This window comes from Cupressus sempervirens, chromosome 7 (assembly GCF_028749045.1).
Source record: "Cupressus sempervirens isolate cs-2001-9-10 chromosome 7, ASM2874904v1, whole genome shotgun sequence".
NCBI lineage: Eukaryota > Viridiplantae > Streptophyta > Pinopsida > Cupressales > Cupressaceae > Cupressus > Cupressus sempervirens.
This window is the reverse complement of record NC_143124.1, coordinates 327,105,603-327,127,963: the sequence shown is the minus strand read 5'-3', so window position 1 is coordinate 327,127,963 and position 22,361 is coordinate 327,105,603. Positions and strand designations below refer to the sequence as shown.

The 22,361-nt window shown below is 33.0% G+C and overlaps 1 pseudogene; it reads right to left on the bottom strand.

Annotated features, from left to right (window-relative positions):
- Positions 1-3,005: 3,005 nt before the first annotated feature.
- Positions 3,006-22,361, bottom strand: part of LOC149546748 (ketol-acid reductoisomerase, chloroplastic pseudogene) — a 54,810-nt pseudogene continuing 35,454 nt past the window's right edge.

Here is a 22,361-nt window from a genome sequence, read left to right as displayed (position 1 = left end):
TATGTTTAAATGGGTTGAAAGAAATCATAGGGTATCTTATGACTCATTTTAACCCATTTGATGAAAATATATGTGGCTAATAATCTCATTCATTTGAATGGGCCTAAAGCAACCCCTAGGGAGATATATTACCATAGAATGGGCCAAAAGGGGTCATAAGATAGCCTATGGCCCCTTTCAACCCATTTGAATGAATGTGATATGTGCCTAGGGATACTAAGACCCCTAGGGATGTATTTTATCATGGAATGGATCAAAAAGGGTCATAGGATGCCCCATGGCTCATTTTGAACCATTTGAATTGATAAGATATGTCCTTAGCGGTCCTAGGACCTCTATGAATGTATGTTGTGATGGAATTGGTTGAAAGGGGTCATAGGATATTCTATAACCCATTTTGACCCATTCAAAAAAATGGGATAGGTCCATATGGGTCATTGTGTAATGCCCCCTTGGGAACCTAAAAGAAAAAACCCTAATATGTTACAAAGTTTACTGAACTATTTTTTTAAAAGTTTAAATAACATCAAAGTAATAATAATGTGAAAGCAATATATACATACACATCGAGAACACATAATCAATTACAAATACTATTTCAATTCCTTAAGGGTTCCTTCACATTGAGTCACACTTAATAAAGTTTTATTAATAAGTTTAAGTCTCCATTACATTGTCCATAATCATAAAATGAATAAACACATACATTGTCATGTAAGAAAATGCATAAGTACAACTAATAATATGAAATCACTTCTAATGAATAACATCCACTGCACATGTCACAAGATATGTGAAAATTGATACCAGTACATCAATATATAATACAATATCCCATAGGATCTCAAAACACATTATACATAGATACATCAAATGAATAGAAGTCTTCAAGATAAGAGGAAGAATGATAATGGTACCACTATATCAAGAAGCATTCAATATCTATCAATCTAAGGGGGGCCCAAATGGTAAAAATATACTACCTCTTGATCGTATGGTCACCTAATCAAGATCCCACTCCTACTGTGCAGGAGAGATAATGTATGATCCACACATAGATAATAAAATCATAAAATAATCTTCTAGGAAAGGAATCTTGATAGCCAAAACTACCTCAAGGGTTACACAAACTACTCAAGAAGAAGAGATACTCAAAATCGAAAGGACACTCATTCCAATACTAACATCTCATACCAAATCAACATATAAATAGCAAGACCAAAAATATACAACCACCTTGAAATCAATGTCAAGTGTCACAAGTACAATGACCAATAGAAAACAACTATCATCAATAAAAGTAAACTACCAATCATTAACACCAACAATAAAAATGCCACCAATGAATAACTAGTCATTCATTAATAAAAGTTAACTATTAATAATAAATAACATCTAATCAATGAGTAAAAACTCATAACAAATGCACCATCAAAAGTAATATCCAATAAGTACACCACTAGAGGTAAATATAAAAAAATTGTGAAGGAGACTCAAGCTACATACTATGAAGCATCATCACAAGAGCCAACTCTAAGGTTACCCTGGCAGTCTCTCAAGACCCCAACCCCCTAGTGACTCTAGGAAAAACTAGGATACCCTCTTATGAAGGTGAGGAAACTAGTCATACCTCTCAAGGTATCATCTTCATCTCATCCTTAGTCTATACAAGCACTCAAGGCATGGATGAGAAAAAATATCTAACTTATCTTTTTAATGTATCTCAAGGAAAATGGATGGGCAAGATATTTTAATTACTATGTTATCACTTGTTACACAACTTACAATGAGTTACCTTGGTAGCCACTTTGAGCCCCGGTACTCACTACTAACCACTCTCATAGAAATGCACCTAGACTACCTTCCCAAAATCACAAATCACAATAGTGTACCATACCACAAGAGTAATATTGATTGAATTTGCTTCCTTAACAGGCAACCCAAAAAAATAACATTGGTTCTTGAAACTCAAGTTCTCATAAATGCTCAATAGTATAAAGCTCATAAAATTTAAATCTTAATTCAAATCATAAAGTTTATCATGACATCCAATCAAATAATCATAAAAGAAATCTCAAAAACACCTCTAGTGCACATCCTAACTTGGCCAACTAAACAACCCACAAAGAAAAACTATCAAGAAAATAAACATCACAAGACTATACATAAAATATAAGAAAACATGTAGTTTTCAACCACATGATTTAATTCCACCAATTTCTCTTGTTTAGTTTCGGTCATAAGGATGTGTGTAGAAATAAAGTAAGAATATACATGTTAATATAAATTGTTATGCTAATATACTTATTTAAAATAATAAGTATTTAAATATCCAATCTTTTTGTGCATATAAAATATCATGCAATATTATCATGTTGTTAATTTAAATAATCTTAAATCATAAATTATTTAATTAATAATATAAATGTATATTATTAGATTACATACTAATATCAATTTCTTTTGTAAAAAAAAAATTTGACTTCTATTTAAGTCCAATATTAATATTTACTTTTCCTTTAATTCATAATGCAACTAGAGATAAAATTATAAATTTAATTTAATTATTTATAATTTATGTCATAAAGTCAAATAGTTATTAACTAAATGATTAAATGATTACAAAGTGAACTCTACCACAACTTCTCTTAAAATATAATAAAATTCTAAATATTCATTTATTTATTTATTTTATAAAAAAAAATGGATGGAGGCATTATATATAAAATTTAAAATAAAAACAAGTTCAAGGATTCATTCGGGAAAGAACCTAAAAGAAAACCTAAAATCATCACCCAATACAAAGATGCCTGAAGATTCCATACAAAATCTCAATAAGGTCATGATCTCAAAAAACTTCATAGCAATATGGTATGTGTGGCAATCCAGCACTAGTGCACACCCATTTCCAATCTGGTCTAGATGGTTCATGATGATAACCTGAGATGTGAAATTAGTAGCCTCCTTGGCAAATAGCTAGCCTATATTTTTTGTAGGGTTCACTGTCATAATTTTGGCCTAACATAGTCTACATCAGTTGTAACAACTATGTCCAAAGTTGGCTGTAATTTTGCACAACCTTCTATAGTATTGTGCATTGAATCTAAGAGGAAGTTGCTAATGAGATCTTTGTTAATGGGCTAAGCCTCCATCAATAGCTACAAATTCCTATTGAATTTGAATATAATCAAATCGAGGCACCCACTTTCTTGCCCCAAGCCTTGTTGTCGTTGAGCAATTGTCAACCATAAAAGAGACACCACAAGCATGCATGAAAGGATTTAAGGAGTCCACAGTCTCAATAACGCTTTCATTAACAATCTTAGAGTATGAATGACCTTTCTTCTTCAATATCTCAAATTGTGCCATCATCAATGCTACATAAACACCAATACTAAATAGATTAAGAGGACCCAAATCACCAGTAGGTCAAACTACACGCATCTATTCACCAACTCTCCACATCTAAGTTTGATCAATTTTCCTATTGGAAATGCTAAAAGACCATCCTTTTTGACAAATCAATGCCCATCCTCATAACACCAGTACAAGATTTCCATGCATGGATAATATGAAGGACTGTATGCTATCTCAAATTCTTTCTTGCTTTCTTCACTAAAAGAATTGAGTATAGCAAGCATTCCCTTTGTGGAAATAGTTTTTGATATGATCCTCGTTATGCCTTCCATAGTGTTTTTGTAAGCAAGTTCTTCATTCATTCCATGTTTAGAATATCTTCTGATCAGGGCTTCAACTATAACAAAATTCCACACCCTCCAAATATATCGCTCTTGTACTCATCCTCTAGGGTAGTACAAATGTAAATGGAAAACCTAAAGCAACTGACCAACCTAAAGTAACATCAGTTGCTTTCCCATCAACATCCTGATGAACAACAAAACTAGAGTTTATTCCTACACTATTGATCTCTTTTCCCTATACATATAGTTCTAGTAATCATATTCTTAATGAAATCATGATGGCCAGTAGCATCAATCATAGTGTAGTAGTAATTTGTAGCACAAGGTACTAAATGGCAACATGGAGAGTGCCAAATGATAAATCATGACAAACTTGTTTCATTGTTAATGATATCTAGTAAACTTGGATATAGCTCCACCAGTGTAGTTGGATCCCAACTATCCAGTTCCTTTCCATCACATCCTAAGTTTAAAAGGTAGTCATCCAATTGGTTACCTTCACGATAAGTATGATTGAGGAGGGAATTTTCAAAAGCATTGATTAGGCACCAGGCCTATTTTAGCCTATATGCTAGACTTTTTCTTTGAATTTGTCTATTAATACAAGCCTAAATAATAATAAGAGAATCTCTTTCCACTTGGAGCCAAGGTATCTTCATAAGTAATGTTGTGACAAGGCTAAGGAGTAAAGCTAAAACATCAGGATTATTGTTAGTGCCCCATGGAATAGGTGAATATTTTATAAATAGAGGTATGCCCAAGTGATTTCATAAACACACACCTATATCAGACATCCTTGGATTTCCACAAGATGCACCATTGAAGTTTATCTTAATAACACCTTGGACTAGAGGTTGCCATTTCACACTCAATCTTTCTTTCTTCAATGTATATGCGAGGCTTAAAAGATTTGGAATAGATATAAGCTTCCTATTTTTGAGAATTTGATTATCCCAATTAGAGAAGCCAATTTGTGAAGACCTCTTCCTAATATTAGTTATAACTAGTTTAGAAATTGATTTTTCAATTATGTCAGTGACAGCACTAACTATAGATTGCTCTTGCCTAAAGATACACTTGTTCCTTTCCCACCGCAATGCCCAAACAACCAAGGATGGGGAAATTTTCCAAATGGGTGCTAGGCGAGATTTTGCATGTAACACTACCCAGGCTTCAAACAAATCCCACAAGAAGTTTGGCAGCGGCATTGAAAAACTAAGTTTGGCAAGAAGAAACAACTAATAATCTTGAGAAAAAGCACACTAAAGAAAAACAGGATCAACATCTTCAAAAAATTTCCCACATAGAAGGCATTTAAATCGTTGGAAAATATTGAATTTTTCTAACCTATCACTTGTCAATGGCCTTTTTTGAAGAGCTAGCCAAGAGAAGCGGCCTACTTTAGGCAATGTACAATCATTCCAACAACAAAAAAAGCCCTTTTCTTTATCAAAATATTCTCCAAACTACTAAGAGCCAAATATCCATCTTTGATTGAATAGCATCCATTAATAGTAGGGGCCCAAAAAATCCTATCTTCTTGTTCAAGAAAGAATACATCCCTATCACTAATAGTTTGATTGAATAGAAGAGCAATATGGTCTAGTATAGGAAAATTGGAAGGATCTTTCCAACTGACCTTGTAAGAGAGAGGGTCCACTCAAGACACATAATCCATAACCTTGTCTCCCCAATTATCTTTAAATATCTGAATAAAAATTGAAAACTCTTGTTTGGAAACCAAAGGAGGTAGGTCATTCCATGAATCTTCCCAAAATAATGCTCGACATCCTTTATTAATTTATCAAGAAACATAATCAAGTATCACATGCCTAGACACAGTTATAAAATTCCATATTTCAGAGCCTCAAGGTAAGTTTGAAGTAGTTAAGTTTCAAAGAGGATCTAAGGAGTCAAGATATTTTAATTTCATAATCTAACACCATAAACTATTTGGTTTGTGGATCATTTACCAAATTAGCTTTCCACCATAAGCTTTATTTCTAAGTGCCAAGTTATGGAGACCCACTGCACCACAATTTTTGTCATGCATCATGTCCTCTAATGAAATTAACAAGATTTTTCTATGTCTAGACATATTTCCACACCACAAGAATTTAGTAATTATTTGTCTAATCTATTTAATCACTGAAGAGGGAGCATGCAACATAGAGATGAAATAGTTTGGTATAGCAGAGAGGAAAGATCTAACAAGTAAATTTTACTTGTGAGGGAAAGCCATCTAACTTTCCATGTTGATACTCTACTTTTGATTATATTAATGATTGATTTCCTATACACAGCCTTGTTAGTTCCCATAAAAAAGGGGATTCCTAAATATGTTGATGGTAACAATTCTTGTTGGAAGCCCAAAATGTTAACAATCTTGTCTAAAAGGATTGCATTGGTGCAGAAGATGTAAACTTTTGATTTTGGAGTATTGATTTGTTGACCTGAAATGATAGTATAAAGGTCAAGGACTTGCTTAATTTATATTTGCAAATAAAAAGTGTGTGATGGATATAGTAGATCTAGGCAACTAAATTCCGTTCCAACTTCCATTTATGTGTCTAGAGGTATTTACTTCCCTATTGCACTAATAATTATAAAATCATTTATATGCAATTAAGAGTTTAATTAAACTTAAATAATCACTAATAATAACATTCACTTTATAAAAAATGGATAATATTTATTTCATTTAGAAATTAATAAAAAAAAAATTAATTTTTAAATAAATAAATAAATAATATTTTTATAAAATTAAAATAAACATGTAATTAGTATTTTCGCATCTCTTTGATCTCTCAAATCATGCAATCATACTATACTTAGTTTTCTATTTTTAGCATATTTGTTTTCACATGCATGTCACATTACTATACTTAGCTTTCTATTTTTAGCATATTCATTTTCATATGCCTGAAACCATACTATAGTTAGTTTTCTATGTTTAGCTTATTTATTTTTACATGCATTAACCACACTATACTTAGTTTTCTATTTTTAGCATATTTATTTTCACATGCATGTAATCACATTATACTTAGTTTTTTATTTTTAGCATATTTATTTTCACATGCATGTAACTATACTATACTTAGTTTTCTATTTTTAGCATATTTGTTTTCACATGCATGTATACATTTAGTTACAACATCCTTTCCTCTCAATTAAGCTTTTGCTTTCCACATAAATATTGCAATTAAATTATTTTAGATGTAAGAAGAATATTCATCTATATTTTTAAAAAATCATGATAATCAAATAGTTATAATGACAAATTTAAAGGTGAAACCCTAACTATTCAATTTATTATTTTCTTCCAATTTTCAATAATCAAATTTTAATTATATTAGAAAGGGGTTTTACAACAATTTTTTACAATTTTTCTACAATTTTCCTTAGTCAAGTTTTCTTGATTAATAAGTTTTACATTTTTTCAAAATCTACTACATAATTCTTCATTTAGAATTAATACAGTAAATTAATAAGAATAATACAAGCACCTATGAAGACATGAAGTGGATAGGTCTTTCAATAAAATTCTACAATGAGTTTTCAAAACCTACCTCAAAACCACTGCTAAAATTTGAGACAATATGTGAATGCATGCAAATCCAAACCCTCTAAAACTTTCAGCAATTCTTTTGATCCAATTCTAAATTTTTGCTCCCAAAATCTATGTAATTGCAAAATGAGCTCTAGATCTCTGATAAAAAGTTCTCCCCTAAATTGGGGCTTTGACTATGTAATCACGAGAGTGAACTCACTAATCAATTACTATTTATTACTTTATTACCTTTTACCTTTTCATGCACAACTCTTTTAGATATTTAAATACAAAATATCTTAATTTAATTAATTAGCTTTCTCTCATTAATTTATTTTCGAAGCATTTTTAATAATATATTTATTAATTTAATTAATAACATTATATAGAATTTATTATTAAAATAAAACTCCTAAATAATTATCATTAAATTAAATAAATATAACTATGCCACAATTAGAACTAGAACTTTATCTTTAAATTTCATTCTTTTATATTTTATTTTCCTTTAGTTTATTGATTAGTGCAAGCACTAATTAAAGCATAGCTTATTATTTAAATTAATGATTAATAACCAAAGCTCATTGTTTAAATGCAACTCTAATTTAATTATTATTAAATAAATAATTACAATAAAGCATTATTAAATCTTTAATAGTTTAATATTTTAATTCTCTTTTTGTCCAACTTCTTAAATTGAATCTTTTAGATTGAAGTACATATTTAATTAATTCATAATTAATTAAATATCATCATATTCAAATTTCTCTTTAAAAATTTTCTAAATTTAAACTTTTAAATTAAAGTACATATTTAATTAGTTTTTTAATTAATTAAATAGTCTTATACTTTAATAATTTCTTTTTAATCAAATAATATTTAATTATATGATTAACCCAAATATTATAGTTAAATCATTTACCAAATAAATCACATAGCAAAATCTACATATAAGCAACATTACCAAAATAGACCGAAACTCAAAATCAAACAACATAGACAAAAATAAACTAATGGGTTTTTAAAATAGTGGAAAGTCAGTTACGAGTCCTCCTTGCAAGACAAGTATTTAGGCTATGGTTGGGATTGGACCTGAACATTATCTCCCCATTCTTACCATTAAGTTATTGTGATAGGGCATGCTCATCTCGGTAATTCAAGGAAGTTGATGTTCGGTACCTACATTCTACATCAAAGACAAGCATGTACATGTATATAAATATAAACTAAATAGGTAATGAAGGTGAGTGGTACATCATGTAGATCTTGACTAGTAGGTGACTATGACTCTCTCCCTTAACCACATCAAACACATCAAATAGAAAAGTAAAACAAACATGCACACCATAGACATGCAAGTATGGGGTAAGTACCATAATAATTATAAGTCAAACATCAAGTGCTCAGATAAAATAATGCATCATTAAGAATATGAAGTAATCATCATTAAAGCATTATTAATGTACCAGTAACCATAATCATTAAACAACACATGAAATATAGTCAACTAAGTAATTCTTTATTGATATAGATGTAATCCAAGTCATGAAATTATTTCATAATTATAAATCCAATACCCTTGATGCTAACACATGCATCAAATAGGCATAAAAAGAATTTGATAATTATAATGGAAAAGTAAACTATAGGTGGGCACTACACATAGCACCTCGAGGGATGTATGTTATCATGGAAGAGGTTAAAATGGGTCGTAAGATACACAATGACACATTTCAACCCATTCAAATGAATAAGATATGTCCCTAAGGGTTCTACGACCCATAGAGATGTATGTTATCACAGAATAGTTGACACATTCAAATAAATTATATATGTTTCTAGGGGTCATAGGACCCCTAGGGAGATGTGTTTTCATGAAATAGATCAAAAGGGGTCATACGTTATCCTATGACCCCTTTTGACCCATTCAAGCAAATGAGATATTTCCCTGGGGCTCCTAAAACCCCAATGGACATATGTTGTTAAAGAATGGGTTGAAAGGTGTCATATGATACCTTGTGACCCCTTTCAACCCATTCAAATGAATGGGATATGTACCAATGGTTCCTAGGACCCATAGGGATGTATCTTGTCATGGAATGGATCAAAAAAGGTCAGAGGATACCCTATGACCCATTTCAAAACATTGTTGAGTTGTCATTTTACATGATGTTGAATGATAGGAATACTTTTGAATTCACCTCTTGAAAAGCTAATCAAGGATTAACTCCAAGGTTTTGAGAAATCTTACAACCTAATGTAATCCACTCAATTGAAGATAAATGTGTATTTTTATGATGATTCATTTTCTAGTTCAAACCAATTTCAGATAAATATGTCACTATTTGAAAAGTGTAACCACAAAAGAGAGATATTTTTGTTTTTCTTCTTTTATTATGAAATGTAGTTTAATAATGCAACTATATGAATTCTTATCTTAACCAAATGTTATAAAAGAAAATTTAAAAAATAGGGTAATAAGAGATCAAAGAAAATAACTAATAAAGAAATTCCTAATAGACATAAACCATAGAAACAACATGTTTGTGATTTAAATTGTCAAAGGGATCAGGTAGGAAACCAATGAAATTAGGAGCAGTGCTTCCTTAAATCCACTAATGCAATCATCGATGGGAACTTAAAATAACTCAAAAGATATTTCATGTCTCATCAAATCATAAGGCCACAAAAAGTGTGCTCAAACGAGAAAAGATGTTATGCAAGAATAATGATGATCCTTTCTCCAATTCATTACATCAGTGGAATTTTTTAACATGACACAAATACCAAAACTAAAAGGTCACACAATCATAACAACACAATAATAACATTGGCTCCATTATTATTTATGAATATGCATTCACAAAAATAACACAGTCCAATAAGAATAACTACACTCAGAATGAGAGCACCAATATCATATATTATTGCATCAAAATAATGACTTGGAGAACATATTACATCCATGTATTTATAAGAAATATTCTCTTCCTTTTGTGTTGGAAGTGAGAGATCTTAGAATATAAACTTATACTAAAAATTAATAAAATAAATCTAATTACATACTTGAACTAACTCTCTAAGTGGTGCTAAGTAGGTCTCCACCCTTGTTTATATCAATTAATGAGTGTATGAACCTTTAAATGACATAAAATAATAAGAATGTAAGAAGAAGGAATTGTGGGATGATCTAGAAATTTTTGGAAGTTCTAAAAATGGAAGCTTGGCCTTCTCTAGGTGTTTCAGGGAGTTGAAATGTTGTCAAAATGCATTTTTGGTACATAGAATGCTCTAAATTAGCAATTGGCAATTAACTATCAGTGCATTGCTTCTTCAAAAATATTAGCATACCTCTATGAAAAATACACTTTCACAACTTGGTGATAGGACCCAAAAATCCAAAAAGTCTTCCTAAGTGTCAAAACTAAAATTCTCGCATCTAGGTTTTTTTCCCCTTTACACCAAAATGATGTATGGATGTTTATTCTTGAACTTTTCTATAATCTCAGCTACTTGTCTTACTTCTAATAAATCTAGAGCCTCATACTTATTCTTTACAACTTTTCAATAATTAATTGCTTCTATCCTTATCTCTGCAAAATCTTCAAGCTTGGTGTCGAGTTCCAACAATGCTTCTTTAGTCTTGAAGGCTCTTTTGATGTCATCATCTAATGAAGCTTCTTCAAATACCCCTCTAAGTTTTTAAACCACTAATTACACCACAAAAATCTCAGTCTTGGACTCATCCTCAAAAATATCAAGGCATGTGGCATTATAGTATTTCTCTACCTCCAAAAACTTCTCTTGAGCCTTATCCTTTATCCACTAGGTTTCTTTGTGAAATCCCTCCATTACCTTATTACCTACCACTATCTTCTCAATCTAATTATTGAACTTAACTAGCTCATCCATAGCAAATACTTCTATTAACATTCAATACATTTGGCCTTTTATTTATTTTAATGCCTTTAAGTCTTTAACCTAGGTATGTACTTCATCCATTAGCGCAAAATCTTGGTTTACTATTGAAACCAATTTGTTGGCATTTGACTAGATGTAGTGCAATAGGTTCAAATTTCCCTATACAATCTACACACCTTTCTCTTCAAAACATTCATGTCATTTCTAACATGCTTCCAAAAATGGATCCAACTGCATTCTTGTATTTGTCCCTTTTCTTTCTAGTGCCACTACAAGAGTGATCTATGGATTTTCTAGGTTAATGGGGCTCACTACTTTATTTAAATAGCCTCTTAATAATTTTTTATGTCTTTGCAATGCAATCAACTCTAACTCATCATGATCCATATGTCAAAATACCTCCTTCGTGCCAGTAGTGATCATCACTTTGGTTTTATCCATAGTGGGCCTTCCCAAAATTACCTACTTGATTTGGTAATCTTTTGGAGTCAGTTCTTTAGTGGTGGCATGATGAGGGGAAATGGAAATATGTCTAAGTAGGTGCTACTTATGATATTTAGCATATGATTAGATGATGTGATTTACTTATTTGGAGTATCTATTGCTTTTCTCAATTAGCATGTTAGATTTCCTCATTCTTATGATGTTATTATGTTTTAGTAGTGACACACTGATAAGATAGCTCTGACTATCTGGTTGCTAGTTTTGGATATCACGTGTGAGGGATTACTAGGACTTTTGAGGTCTCATGATTCTATTATGGTTGGAAGGAACAACACAAGTGTTTTTTTTTTTTTTTGTACATTGCAATGTTGCTTTCAATACACTTCCTTAACTGATATGTTTTTGATGGTTAGTTGCTTTTCCATTTGGCCTTTCTTAGTTTGAGTGTTCAAGCCTCAATTTGTGGATCCAGTATTCCCCGATGTGGATGAATTATTTTCCCTATCTTTTTATCTTCTTTTTTCCTTGGTTTCTTATGTGTTTCCTTGTGCGAGAGTTTGTTGTTTCGCTTGGAGGCTTGCATTTCTTCACGTGGTTTCTTGCACTTTCTCATGTGAGCCTTGGCATTAGTGTAGTGTTTTTTTGGTGGCTAGGCCAAGAATTCCTTCATTTGAGAAGGTAGTTCCTTGCATGTCTTGGTGTACTTCCTCACACAAGACTATTAGTTATGTTTTCTTGCATGGAAAATAAGGGGTATCTCCACTATTTTTTGGAGATTGCAATTTGGATTTTTGAGTACCTATTGGGATTGCTTAATTTTCTAGGCTTTGAATAATTAAATATTGTTCATTCTATTTTTTTCTTTGGTTTTTTCCTTTTAGTTTGAGTATGTTAGTTGGTAGTTCCATTTGGAGATTTGATGGTTGTGAAGGTTGTTGGTTAAAGTCTTTCATTGCAATCTTTGTTTTCCTTGCATGTTGATATTCGTCTACATCCATACTTGTTTTTTTTTTCCTAAATATCTTGGTTTTTATTTATTCTTGTTCTAAGGATCTTTGGGCAAGGCATGACATCTAGTATTAGAGCCCATATTGCAACATTGGGATCTCTGTGTTATGCTCCCACTATGTTATTGTTTTTAATGTGTATGGTGTTATCTTATATTTGTTATTTTGATATCTCATTTTGGTTCATGTTGGTGACTTTTATGTTTTGACATGTGATTTTGACCTTATCTATTTTTCTCCCATAGTGATGCTTCTTGCACATAGACCTGGTGGTTAGGGTAGTAATTGATGAAATAACTATGAAGAAGAACACCATGAGGAGGAGCATCAAGATGGTGGGGGAGAATATGGTAATAATGATTAGGGTGGCATTGGGGCACTAATGCCCTTGATACAAGAGATCATAGCTCACTTGGGACCTCATATAGAGGAAAACCAACATGACCATGGCCTAGAAGAGGGATCTCATCATGGAGATTCCCATTAGTTACAGCATAGGGAAGAAAAGGAGTGTGGTCATAAGCATGAATCTTCTCATACACCACCTGGTGGTAGAGGGAATCAATGAAGGGATCGTGGTTGGGATGACGATAACTTCACCTAGGTGGAGATGATGCAAGAACTCCAAAGGTCTAAGCCACCATAGTTTAATGGCCAAAGGGATAGGGCTCAAGGCTAAGACTTGGTTACTAGATATGGGGTGTTACTTTTCCTTATTACCCTATAGAAGTAATGTAAAGGCCCATTGTGCTATCACACAATTGGGAGACCATGGATCTATATGGTGGGATATGGAGAGTGAAAAGCTCCATATCGATGTAGGGGATCTCACTTGGGAGATCTTTGAGGAGATTTTCAAAGAGAAATTCCTTTCTCCATAGTATTGTGAAGTCTATACTGATGGATTCTATGAGCTCAAGCAAGGGAATATATCAATGTATCACTATGAGTAGTGTTTTCTTTGGTTGAGGTAATATTTGAGTTAACATCACGATGAAGCTCTCATCACACAACACTTTCTTAGGGGGCTTTATCATTAGAGATTTATGTGGTCACCAATCGAGGATGCTTGCACTTGGCATGGAGAATGAAAATATTATTGAGAGAAATGTGGCTAGGGGGTTTAGTGTAAAATCCAGTTCTTAGAACTAAAGTGCATGGACCTTAGGAAAGAATGCATACTTTACTCAATCTACAACAAAGGGCCAAACTCAATCTACACCCTTACAAGGGGACGAAGGGAACTAGAAGTGACAGGGTCATTATCTATTGTCTAAGAGTGGACTAAATTCTAGTGCCTTGGAATAAAAATGAATGACCAGAGTCATGCACAAAAGTCTTAGTAGGATAACCCTCCTCAAAGTATTTAGTAAAACTCTAGCAAGGGAAGTGCACCATATTCTAGTGTTTCTTAGGGTCGTCATGGAACTATTTCTAGCTTTGTGAGAGGCTATTACTCTTGTGCCCATCCTGGTCATAAAAAATTGAGATTTCCTATTAAGCCTCCTTTAGGAGCTGGTAGAGGTGCTGCTAGATTAGATCCTATCGTGGAAGATGTAGGAAGAAGCCATCAAGTCTTCACAGTAGTTGATAACTATCAAGCTGAGCACCAGGGTACCATGATCAAGGCTATAGGTATGTTGCATGGTATTTCATCTTCAAAATTATTTCACTCAGGTGCTTTAGATTCTTTTATTTCCTCATTGCTTGTTTAGCGATGTGGGCTAGTGGTAGCATGTCAAGTCAATAGGTGGAAACTATAGTTAGTCACATGATCCAAAGTGGTTGTAGACTCCTTGGTTAGTGGTTTTAGTTTGAACTTGGGTACCTTCACCACCATAGTGGACCTTTGTATCCTACTGTTAGGATCGTATGACAGTTTTTTGGGCATGGATTGGTTAGCTGACGATCAGGCAAGTATAGATTGTTCTTGTAAGTTAGTACAATATGTTGATGATAAATGTGGGTAGGTGGAGCTTTCAATGGTCCAAAGACCAATCTCACTTTAGATAATCTTAGCTAATTAGCTAAAGTAGAGTGTGTAGAAGGAATGTTAGATGTTCATTATTTATGTTAGTGATCTTGAGGAAGCCAAGAGCCATATGGTGACACTTGATGACCACCCACTCCTTTGTGAGTATGCAGATGTGTTTGTTGATGAGATAACTGGTATGTCACCATAGCATAACGTTGATTTTTAGATTGACCTCATATTAGGAGTAGAACTGATTTCACAAGCTCCTTACCACATGACTACTCAAGAGTTGAGTGAGCTAAGATTATAGTTGGAGAAATTATTGGTCGGGGGCCATATTCATCCTAGTGTATCCTCATGGGGTGCACTAGTCATCTTCATAAAGAAAAAAGATGGGTCTTTGTATTTATGCATTGACTACCAAAAGTTAAATAAGGTGATAGTGAAGAACTGATATCCTTTGCTCAGGATAAATGACTTATTCGATCAGATGAAGGGAGCACGAGTGTTCTTGAAGATTGATCTTAATTCAAGATGCCATTAACTTTGTATTCAATAAGTTGACATTCATCGGATAATTTTTCATACATGATATGGGTATTATGAGTTTAGGGTTATACACTTTGGGTTAACCAATGCACCATTGATGTTCATGAGTTTGATGAATGGAGTATTTTGCACATACCTCAATCAGTGTGTCATTGTATTCTTGATGACATATTGATCTATTCTAAGACTATTAAGGATTATGAGGTCCATTTACACTAGGTGTTGCAGTGCTTACAAGATCATCATTTGTATGGAAACTTGGGTAAATGTGGATTCTTCCTATTAGAGGTAAATTGTGGGGCATATCATCACTAGTGATGGTATTGTGGTGGATCTAGAGAAAATACATGCTATCATGGATTGGCATGTACCCACTAATGTTTCATAGGTTCATAAATTTCATCTTATTCTGAGGTTCATAACTTTCATCTTATTGACGGGTTATTATTGTTGCTTCAAGAAGTATTTTTCATCTGTAGCTCATCCCATAACTTCTCTTCAATGAAAAGAGAAGAATTATATTTGGTCAAATTAATGTGAAGTAGAATTTATTACTCTTAAGGAGTGTTTGAACAGTGCACCAATCCTTGCAATGCCTAATTTTGTAGGCAATTTTATGGTTTGCACAAATGCTTTATTGGAAGGTGTGGGTGTGTTGTTGATGTAGGATGGTCGGGTGATTGCTTATGAGTCTAGAAAACTCAAGAACCGTGAGCTTAACTACCCCATTAATGTTTTGGAACTTGTAGATGTGGTGCATACTCTTGTTTTTTGGAGGCATTTCCTTTTGGGACATAGGTTTGAGTTGCATAGAGATCACAGAAGCTTGCAGTATATTTTTACTCAGCTAAACCTAAATGCATGATAGTATCTCTAGATAGAGTTCCTATGTGAGTGTGACTTTGATGTTCATTACATTAAATGGAAAGAAAATATCATCACAGATTCCTTGAGTAGGAGGCAACATGAGATGCCAATTTTCTCATTGGGAGTGGATTTGCAAGGTTGTATCTTGGAGGTCTTGCCTAGTGACACATGGTATCAGGAGGTGAGGGCAGAGATCAAATTTGGATGTACCCTTAAGGGGAGGTTTTTAGTTATTTTCTTCAGTCCAATGGACTACTGTAATGCTTAGGGTGTATCTATGTACCAATTTTAGGTGATCATTGTACCTTGGTTTTTTCAGAAACACATTGTGCACCATATTCCACACATCCCAGCATCAAGAAGATGCATGTCAATCTTTTAAAAATGTACTTTTGGGTAGGAATGAGGTTTGATGTTTCAAATTTTCTTACTTGATGTCTCAAGTACCAAAGAATGAAGGTAGAGAATCAGCATCTGGTAGGTCTTTTGTAGTCACATACCATTCTAGAGTGGAAATGGGATAAAATATTTATTAATTTTATCATGGGGTTACCTATGTCATCACGATGACATGATTGTATTATGGTGATAATGGACAAGTTGTCCAAGATAGAAAAATTTTCACCCATGAGAACATCTTACACAATTTCTTTTATAGCCCATGTTTTCTTGGATGATATTGTTCATTTGCATGGGATCCCTCATCAGATTATTTTGGATAGAGATCTAGTGTTTACTTTAGCACTGTGGATGTCTCTCCAGCATGTTTTAGGCACTTAGCTCAATTTTAGTTTAGCTTATCATCTAGATGCTAATGGTCAAAAAAAAAGAGTGAACTAGGTTCTAGAAGATATACTTTGCATGTATGTGATGGACAAGCATGTGAAGTGGGAGGATTACTTATACCTTTTTGACTCTTCTTATAATAGTGGGTATCATAATTCTCTTGGAATGTCACCTTTTCTAGCCTTGTATGGTAGATCATGTCATACCCCTTTAAGTTGGGATAATTTGGAGGACTGTGTACTTTTAAGTCTAGAGATGCTTCAACATATGGAGGCAGGTTGTTCATATTAAAGAGCATTTGGTTACTGCTTAGGATAGGCATAAGAAGTGTGCAAATTCTCATAGGTTGGATTGTCACTTTTTTGTTGGTGATAGGGTTTTTTTTGATAGTGTTTCTAAGGAAGGGCCTCATTGTTATGGGAAAGTCTCTAAGTTGGCACCACATTTTGTTGAGCCATTTGAGATCATCAAGAGGATCGATCCAATTTCTAATTGACTAGTCTTGCAACCTAGCCTATCATGCATCCATAATGTTTTCCATGTTTCTATTTTGAGATAATATATTTTCAATGTGACCCATGTTCTTGATTGGGATTCTTTGTAGGTGGAGGATGGGAGGCTTTCTTTGGAGCCCATTCATATCCTTTAGAATTGGAGATTGACTTTGAGAGGTTGGGACATAGAGTAGGTAAGGGTCGAGTGGGACCCAAGTGATGAGACTTCTGATACTTGGGAAGATGCTACACAGTTGAGATATTTGTACCTCTATCTTTTTGCAAGCTTCCAAGAATAATCTTATGCCTAGTGGGGGAGGATATATTGCCTCTCATGTTTGCAATCTATACCTTGTTGTAGTTTGATCTAAGAGATACTTGCTACTCATGTTATTTCTACATTTGAGATGACCTGAGGGTTAGATGTTATACTTTGATTTCAATATCATAGATGTTAGATTACTATGATGTTTAGTTGATCATACTTGCATGATGATTCCATTTTGAGATGACAGTAGGTTTATTATGATATCGAGCTATCCAATATTTGGACATATCTCTAATTTGGTTATATGATTGGATTTATTGTTATGATTGTTTACTTTATTCTTTCTTGTGATGCTTTATGCAAACGTGAGTGATGTAAATGGATTATTTTGGTATAATTAAATAAATGGTTAAATTAGGGTATTCAATGCATTTATTGCTTTAGCTATGTTATTATATGCAATTGCAATTGATCATGTGTTTTAGTGTGCAAGATTTATATCCCTAGCAGTGGCACATAGAGTTAGTGACTCAGTCAATCATATTTAACCTATGCCACCTCTGTATGGTCAATGTATCTTATTTAAAGTGTTTAATTTAAACCTTCTAGTGATTTGATTAAATCCAGACTCATTTGCATTATGTGATTAGACCTATGAATGTGTCTATGCATTTAGAGGTTCACATTGTCATGAAAGTAATTAAGTAATTTCTTTGATTTTGGGTTTTTTCTCTTTATCTTTAATTGATTTTAATTTTTGGCATCTTTGTCATAGATGAATTCCAATTACTTGGAATAGCCTATTTTCGTTTGGGTCAATTTGGGGTTTAACTAGGTCATCAGGTTATTTCCCCTAATCAGGGATAACTTTAAGAAAACCTCCTTTAGGAAAAAGTACAAAATTTTGGTGAATCAAACATTGGTTCGAGGAGAATTTTAATTTCTATTGGCAATTTTATTTTTTTGAAGTAGGAAATCTTTTAATTTTATTGGCAATAGTTTTTCAATCATATAAAATTTTTATAAAACCTTGATGAATCTTTCATTATTGATGAGGATCATGGAAAAAAGTACACAACCTAGAAATAATGATTTTAGTATTATTATTATATGGAGCCTAATTAATTATCAAACTTTAAGGTTAAATTTAACCCACTTTTATCATTGCAATTTCCCTTCAAATTATTGAATGGTGGTTTGGAGGAAGCACCCCTATTAATTTGTAACCATCAGATGATCCTAAATCAAATGCCTAAATCCTATTTCAAGCCAAAATTTTAAAAGGATACCAAGTTTTAAAGAAAGTTCCCAAAGTATAAACACATTTCCCCAATCAAATCTATTTTGTAGAAAAGTGAGAAAGGATAAAAAGTTTCGTGAAAAGTCTCCAAAATAGAGACACATATAAAATCTACATACTTAATCTATAGTGTAACTTAAAATTTTACCAAATATTGGCAAATATGACCATCAATTAAGAAAAGCCTTGAAAATTGTAGGCAAAAATATTTAATTTACTACATAGAAAAATTAGATTTCATTGGTGAAGTCATCACTAAAAGATAAATACTTATGTATTTTTGTTGGTGATTAGCCTAAGCATGGGACCCAATTTTGGTAAAGTGCAGGCAATATGGACACCCAAAAAGTTCAAAAAAATTAGCCAAATCTTGGGTCCCCAATGAGTGAGATTAGCCAATTGGCGAATATTAGCCACTTAAGTTATCATTGCCCCTAAATGATTATTTACTCAAAAAGTGAATAAGTATCCAAAGAGAACACTAATTCCTCACTTCTCACTTTCACAAATTAGAAATTTGAGAGCTTTTTCCAAAATCCTCTTCTAGAGGATTGAATTTATGTTCATTCTAAGAGCTAAGGGCATGGGATCTTCATGAGGTTGGTCTTGTTGGATCCATCTTTGGGAGACCCTAGTTTGCCATGACTTTCAACAACTTCCACAAGATATTTATTTTATCTCGTTGATTTCTATTTTAGCCCTTTGGATGTTAGGTAGGGCTCTCCCATTTTCATGTTTCAGCTTTGTTACTACTTTCATTTTTGGTATTTTTTTATTAGGAGGCTGAGAACTAGTGTTCTCCTTTGTTTCTGATTGTTAGTTCTACCTGTTTGGATAGGTATGAACATTTTCCCAATTTTTGGAATGAGGGTTTGGGGTTTCACATGGTTATGCTGGTCATTTTTACATATGGTGTCTAAACCTAAATTTTAATGGATTTTTGTGGCTTTTGTACCCTAAGACCAAAAAAGTTTTAATTTTTAAGTTTTTGAGTTTTGAGGTTTTTACCTTAATTTGTGTCACTAAGTTTTCTCTAGTTTTCTTAGCATGATGATGGTCATGGACTTGGATCATCTGTAGGATGTTAGTTAGACCATTATTTCACTTTTAAGTTGCATTGGGATGTGTGCTAAATTCATCCTCCTAAGCTTGGTTTCAATTGAGTGTTATTTTTCTTATGTTCTCATCTAGCCTTGTCTTATGATATTTGTGATGGTGGTGTGCCCACACATGAGCATGTGCATGTGCATTTGTCAAATGACTTGCAAGGCCTGATCTCCCATTATATTTTGGTTGAGTTATGTTCATTGGGGTTGGGTTGGGAATATGCATGCCTACAAAAACTCATCATTGTATGAGCATGGGTAGGGTAGGGTAGCTTCATGGAGGGGCTTCTATTGCAACCTTGGTGACATTTCCCAAGTTGGCAGAAAGAAGGCTTAACAAGTGATAACTAAATAAATTAACTAGGTAATAAATTTAAGATAATAAAATACTTTGTGAGCACTTCATGTTAGTCTAAGGATACAGTGCATGAGCCTTCTATTGGGAAGTTGATTCAGCAAAGTGCTAGCTTGGGCTTCAGATGCCAAGTATTTTCCCCTCCAAGTGAGTCCCTACATAGTTACCCATTAAGTGTTTGATTAAGAACTCTTCTACTTGCATTGTCTCACGATCTTGGTTTTAGTCATCATTACTATCTGGTATGAGTATTAGCCATGGATGTTTTCTTTATGTGTGTTTGTGGTTGGATCATATTATCCATTAGCACAATAGGAGTAAACATATTGGTTCTACATGGTTTGGAAGGATAGCTACATATACCACTACTAGGGACTGGTGTACAGAGATGGTCTATTATACCAATGCAACTAGTGCTTGATGTTTCACTTGGTATATTTGGGATTCTAGAGTATGCTTCCTTGTGATTTATGTTTTTATTGGAACTCTGGGATATCATGTTTAGATGATGTTAGTTTATTTTACCCATTCCTATATTATGATGTTTAGCATATGATTAGATGATGTAATTTACTTATTTGGAGTATATATTACTTTTTTAGATTAGCATGTTAGATTTACTTATTCTTATGATGTTATTGCATTTTTGTAGTGACACCCTCATAAGACAACTCTAGCTATCTGGTTGGTAGTTTGGGATGTCACATGCAAGGGACGGCTATAATCTTTGAGGTCTCATGATGTTATTATGGTTAGGAGGAACCACCCGAGTGTTTAGTTATTTTTGTACATTGTGATATTTCTTTTAGTACATTTCCTTTATTGTTATGTTTATGATAGTTAGTTGCTTTTCCATTTGGCCTTTCTTGTGTTTGATTGTTCAAGCCTCGATTTGTGGATCTACTACTCCCTAGTGTGGAGGAATTGTTTTCCCTATCTTTTCATCTTTTGTTTTCCTTGGTTGTTGATGTGTTTGCTCACATGAGATTATACTCTCTCACATGAGATTTTATTTTTTCATGTGGATGCTTGTGTTTCTTTGCCTAGTGGGAAAGACCCCTCTCCAAAAAGAGATAACTCAAAATCTGGTGAAGGACTGAAGTCACCTCCAACTTTTGGAATGTCCTAGATTTTTAGTTATCTCTTTTTGGAGAGGGGTTTTTCCCACTAGGTTTTCTCTTTTTTCTCTGATTTACAGAGATTGTATTGCATTTATTTGCATTTTTACATGGGTACCTAACATTGGCATCATTGACAAGACCCATTCTACATTTCATCTTAGCTTTTCATATGCTTAAGTGCATTCCCCTAAGTTTCATTTAAGGGGGGGTGTTAGAGTAAATAATTATTATTTACACTTTTACTTAAGCTTACTTCAGTTAATGCATTTATTTATTAGTTGTAATCTAGGAGTTATTGACAACATGGGAGTTTGTTCCTATCTAAGTCATACTTATCTCCTCACCTTGATCAAGGACATTCCATCTATTGTGGATGTATTCTTAGTTGTCATTCTTATCTCCTAGCATCTTCTAGCTTGTTCTAGAAGTATCCTTGAGGCCTTTATATTTGGGCTCTCTCATTGTATTTCTCAACTCATATCATTTTTCATCTCATATTATACAACAATACATTTTTCATTGTTGCAATATTTTCTCTCTCAATCTGTTTAGTTTCTCCAAGCTTCACCCTTCCTTCTTTGGTTTCCCTTCAATAGGTTATTTGCATGCAGGTGGTATTGGCAAGCTATGAAGTTAGATTTTATCAATTTCTACAAAAAAAGATTTTTTTTTCAAATATTAGCAATATTCATCTAGTTAAATCTTCTACAATGTTAAAAAAGTGTTAACATGAGAGTTAAAATTGCCAAAATATGAGATTTAGAGGAAATTTTGCATTGTTATTTTGTGTAGCATTACGAAAGTATTTGTTTGCCAGACTCAAACATGTTTTGCATTAGGAGAAGGTAATGAGAAACAAGCAAAAAAATTATACATTAGAGGTATACAATGGTGAAGCTTTTGATTGGTATCCT